We start from the raw sequence: 6,000 nt of genomic DNA, 5'->3' as shown, positions 1-6,000 counted from the left end.
TAGCTGTGAAAAGAAGAGAAGCAAAAAGCAAAGGAGAAAAGGAAAGATATAAACATCTGAATGCAGAGTTCCAAAGAATAGCAAGGAGAGTTAAGAAAGCCTTCTTCAGCGATCAATGCAAAGAAATAGAGGAAAACAACAGAATGGGAAAGACTAGGGATCTCTTCAAGAAAATCAGAGATACCAAAGGAACATTTCATGCAAAGATGGGCTCGATAAAGGACAGAAATGGTATGGACCTAACAGAAGCAGAAGATATTAAGAAGAGATGGCAAGAATGCACAGAAAAACTGTACAAAAAAAATCTTCACAACCCAGATAATCACGATGGTGTGATCACTGACCTAGAGCCAGACATCCTGGAATGTGAAGTCAAGTGGGCCTTAGAAAGCATCACTACGAACAAAGCTAGTGGAGGTGATGGAATTCCAGCTGAGCTATTTCAAATCCTGAAAGATGATGCTGTGAAAGTGCTGCACTCAATATGCCAGCAAATTTGGAAAACTCAGCAGTGGCCACAGGACTGGAAAAGGTCAATTTTCATTCCGATCCCAAAGAAAGGCAATGCCAAAGAATGCTCAAACTATCACACAATTGCACTCATCTCACACGCTAGTAAAGTAATGCTCAAAATTCTCCAAGCCAGGCTTCAGCAATATGTGAACCGTGAACTTCCTGATGTTCAAGCTGGTTTTAGAAAAGGCAGAGGAACCAGAGATCAAATTGCCAACATCCGCTGGATCATGGAAAAAGCAAGAGAGTTCCAGAAAAACATCTATTTCTGCTTTATTGACTATGCCAAAGCCTTTGACTGTGTGGATCACAATAAATTGCGGAAAATTCTGAAAGAGATGGAAGTACCAGACCACCTGATCTGCCTCTTGAGAAATTTGTATGCAGGTCAGGAAGCAACAGTTAGAACTGGACATGGAACCACAGACTGATTCCAAATAGGAAAAGGAGTTTGTCAAGGCTGTATATTGTCACCCTGTTTATTTAACTTCTATGCAGAGTACATCATGAGAAACGCTGGACTGGAAGAAGCACAAGCTGGAATCAAGATTGCCGGGAGAAATATCAATAACCTCAGATATGCAGATGACACCACCCTTATGGCAAAAAGTGAAGAGGAACTAAAAAGCCTCTTGATGAAAGTGAAAGTGGAGAGTGAAAAAGTTGGCTTAAAGCTCAACATTCAGAAAACGAAGATTATGGCTTCCGGTCTCATCACCTCATGGGAAATAGATGGGGCAACAGTGGAAACAGTGTCAGACTTTATTTTTCTGGGCTCCAAAATCACTGCAGATGGTGACTGCAGCCATGAAATTAAAAGACACTTACTCCTTGGAAGGAAAGTTATGACCAACCTAGACAGCATATTCAAAAGCAGAGACATTACTTTGCCAACAAAGGTTCATCTAGTCAAGGCTATGGTTTTTCCTGTGGTCATGTATGGATGTGAGAGTTGGACTGTGAAGAAGGCTGAGCGCCAAAGAATTGATGCTTTTGAACTGTGGTGCTGGAGAAGACTCTTGAGAGTCCCTTGGACTGCAAGGAGATCCAACCAGTCCATTCTGAAGGAGATCAGCCCTGGGATTTCATTGGAAGGAATGATGCTAAAGCTGAAGCTCCAATACTTTGGCCACCTCATGCGAAGAGTTGACTCATTGGAAAAGACTCTGATGCTGGGAGGGATTGGGGGAAAGAGGAGGAGGGGACGACAGAGGATGAGATGGCTGGATGGCATCACTGACTCAATGGACGTGAGTCTCAGTGAACTCCGGGAGTTGGTGATGGACAGGGAGGCCTGGCGTGCTGCGATTCATGGGGTCGCAAAGAGTCGGACACGATTGAGCGACTGATCTGATCTGAAGAGGTTCTTTAGTTCCTCTTCTCTTTCTACCATTAGAATGATATCATCTGCATATCTGAAATTGTTGATATTTCTCCTGGCAATCTTGATTCCAGCTTGTAACTCTTTCAGTCCAACATTTCATACGATGTACTCTGCATATAAGTTAAAAAAACAGGGTGACAATATACAGCCTTGTCGTACTCCTTTCCCAGTTGTGAACTAGTTAGCTGTTCCATGTAAGGTTCTAATTGTTGATTCTTGACCCACATACAGGTTTCTCAGGAGACAGGTAAGGTGGTCTGGTATCCCATCTCTTTAAGAATTTTCCAGTTTGCTGTGAGCCACACATTCAAAGACTTTCTTGTACTCAATGAAGCAGAAGTAGATGTTTTTCTGTAATTCCCTTGCTTTTTCTATGATCCAGTGAATGTGAACAATTTGATTTCTGGTTCCTCTGCCTTCTCTAAACCCAGCTGATACATCTGAAAGTTCTCCGTACATGTACTGTTGTAGCCTAGCTTTAAGGATTTTGAGCATTACATTAGTAGCATGTGAATGAATGCAATTGTATGGTAATTTGAACATTCTTTGGCATTGCCTTTCTTTGGAAATGGAATGAAAACTGAACTTTTCCAGTCCTGTGGCCACTGCTGAGTTTTCCAAATTTGCTGGCATATTGAGTGCAACACTTTAAAAGCATCGTTCTTTAGAATTTGAAATAGCTCAGCTGGAATTTCATCACCTCCACTAGCTTTGTTCCTAGTAATGCTTCCTAAGGCCCACTTTACTTCACACTCCAGGATGTCTGGCTGTAGGTGAGAGACCACACCATTGTTATCCAGGTCATTAATATCTTTTTTTATGTTCTTCTGTGTATTTTTGCCACCTCTTTTTAATCTCTTCTGCCTCTGTTAGGTCAGAATTGCCTCTGTTAGGCTGGAGTTAATATTGTCTTACAATTACCACTGGTGGGTTTGTCTTTAAATTACGTGAGAAACAAAAGAGTTACTAACAAAAACCCCAACAATACTGGTTTTTATGTTTACCTATGTAATCTTCACTGGTATTCTTTATATGTTAATATGACTTTAAGTTATTGTCCTGTTGTTGAGTAGCCTTCCTTCTCAGGCTAACAGACTCAGTTAAAAATTTCTTGTATGGTAGGTGTAGCTTGGGTCAAACTTTAATCAGGCTTATCTCACTCTCATAAGCCCCTGAACCTTGGCTTTCTCCTAGTCTGACCAAACACAGATATACAGAATATCCCTCTGTCCCTTAAGGGCTCATTCTAAAAAGGGCTAATCAGAGTCAGACAAATTTCCTGTCAGACTACCTCATAGGGCGGTTTGTTCACTTCCTCCACTCACTTGCCCAATTAGTTCCTATTGTTCCTGTTAATCCTTCTTATTCCTTCCTAGGAAAGAAGAGCCTTTTTCTATTTAATTTTGAGATGATTTCTGATATTTAAATCAGGGCATTATTTCTACTGCAATAGTCTTTTAAAAATGTTTCTCTTTACCTGAAGCCTGGATTTATTTTTACTTGATAGCTGAAGTGCCAGCTTATGTTTGTCACTGCTGAAACAAAGGCTTTTATTTATTGCTTACTTTTAAACAGTACCATCTTATTGATAGTATTTCCTAGTATTTAATTCATTTATTTCTTGGGATTTAAAGTAACTTTCCTATTTTTATTCATAATTGACATTGATTTACAACTTTGCTTCTTTGGGCAACTGCTGTTTTCAAAGGCACATTGGCTGTGAGACTTTTTCTGAGGTACTAAAAAAACCCAAAAAACAACAACAAAAAAACCCTCAGGGCTGCATATAGCAGAAGTGGTAACCCTAGCCCACAAACTCTGAATTCCTAAAGAAGGTGTCGGATTTCTAAAATTCTCTCAAGGTCCTCCGGGAGCCGGCTTCTGGGAGATAGAGTCTGCAAGTTCGAGAGCTCGCCGCGCGTGGTTACGGGTGGGACTTGCTCGTCTGCAGCTCCTTCTGCGCATGTGCAATACCCTTTGCGCTCTACCTCTAAAAAGTCTCAGGGGCTATTGTGGGAGACGGTTCTGAAGCGTCTAGGTCTGCGCCCCCGGCTTTGAGCAGGTGCGGCCCGAGTGGGAGTGGCAGACGAAGCAGAATGGTTGGGCGACAGCTGAGGGGTACCCTACGCAGCTCCAGCGAGCCGGCGTGGGGCAGGGACCCTCGGCGTCAGAACCCGAGAAGGCGGACAGGTAGGGGCTGCCTAGGCGGAGTCTCCGTCAGGGGAAGTAGCCAGCGTCGGGCGAGGGGACACGGGACCTCGGTGAGGCTGCGGTTCCGCATGTATCCGGCCTTTCCACGAGGTGGACTGCGTAGACGCGAGCCGCGAGCCGGGCAAGTGCATAGGCGTGATGTGATGGGTGAGCCCTGCCTGAAAGAGGGGGCGGGTTTGAGGGACGCTTCGGTTCAGGGCAGAACTTGGTACATAGGAATTATCCGGCAGAGTTACCTCGTGACACTTCATTTCCTCATGTGTAAAACTCGAGGAATTAATAACATGTGCCTCGTGGGGTTGTTCAGGAGATAGAATAATGTAGCATAGTGCCTGCCAGTAAATATTAGCTGCTGATGTTCATAGAAATAATCATTCTTCTCACTCATTAGTTTGTGGCTCACAAACTCACTTCTCATCTAGGATAGTGTAACTCTCCGCTTTGTGACAAATTAGGACATTGAGACTGAAAGGACAGTTATATATTAAAAGTCATGAAACTATCTGGTAACTAGAAGACAAACATTTTCTCCAAATGTATGATCTTCTGCCTTTACTCTCTTGATTATGAAAGCCAGCTTGGCATCATCCGCAGCGCTTAGCAGAAATAATTTGACGTGTTAAGACATAATTTGAACGTTTGAATATTTGCATGTAGCACCTCTGTATCTGAGATTTCTGAATGCTTTTGGAGTCCTTGGGACGGGCAGCATAATTGTTTCTGAGTTCTGTAACAGTCTAGCTTTCTCTGTGTTCTAAGCAGCATGCGTTTGAATTTATTCAAGGTCTTACCTGATATTCTGTGGAATAATGTGTACAAAGAATTGAATTGCGAGCTTTGGTGAAGGTTCCAGTTAAATGAATTTGTCCCTTAGGCACATTTCTCATCTATTTTGGAATAAAGTGCCTCTTGTGAAGTAAGAAGGAGAAGGCTCTAGGAACAGAATACGACGTGGGAGAGAACTGCTCCACCATTTGAGTGAGTTTCTTAGCAGAGCAGGTCCCAGGTTTGAAGCGCCTGTTCAGAATGAATGAAATTTGGATGATGTTGCCACATTCAGAAGCTGTCATAGGCTGCCTAGTGGAACAAAGTCCGGACTAGGTTTTAGAAGAGACGGGAACTGGGCTGAGAGGAATGAGGGAGGGTTAGGCTACTCAGGAAACTTAACTTCCTTGGAAGGGTTTTGAGGAAAAGGTATGGGGAAAGGAACTTTAGGCTAGATTAGAATAAATTTTGTTTTACCAATCCTGGTTTAACCCTACTCTCTATTTTTCACTCACTGGTCCCAGATTTTGAGCTCTAATCATAGTGAATCTGGCATCTAAAAATATTCTGATGATTTTCTTACACATATCAGTATAGGAAGAGTTTTCTATTTGTCTTGTGAAAAAGTTGGGAAAAATTGGTCCTGAGGGTGCAAGTGAATTTCCCTGGTTTTGTGTTAGTGGCAGAGCCAAGAGTTGAGTCTCCTGATACCCAGGCCAGTGGCTGCTGCATCATCACTGGTAAAACATTTATTAAAAGGCAACTTTCTGAGGATCTATACAAACTTTTTTTACTTTTATCCATTTTTTTAATGGTTTTTTTAATTAGTTGATTTTTTAAATTGAAATATTGACTTACAGTGCTTCAGGTGTACAGCAAAGTGATTCAGTTACATATGTATTTATACATACATATATATATACACACATACACACACACACATATATATGTATGGATGCATCCTTGCTAAGTCACTTCAGTCATGTCCAACTCTTTGTGATCCTGTGGACTGTAGCCTGCCAGGCTCCTCTGTTCATGGGATTCTCCAGGCAGGAATACTGGAGTGGGTTGTCGTGCCCTCCTCCAGGGGAACTTTCTCAATCCAGAATTCATGCCTCTTATGTTTC

This window comes from Bubalus bubalis, chromosome 4 (genome assembly GCF_019923935.1).
Source record: "Bubalus bubalis isolate 160015118507 breed Murrah chromosome 4, NDDB_SH_1, whole genome shotgun sequence".
NCBI classification, from domain to species: Eukaryota; Metazoa; Chordata; class Mammalia; order Artiodactyla; family Bovidae; genus Bubalus; species Bubalus bubalis.
The sequence above is the reverse complement of the archived record's forward strand: the minus strand, read 5'-3'. Positions refer to the sequence as shown.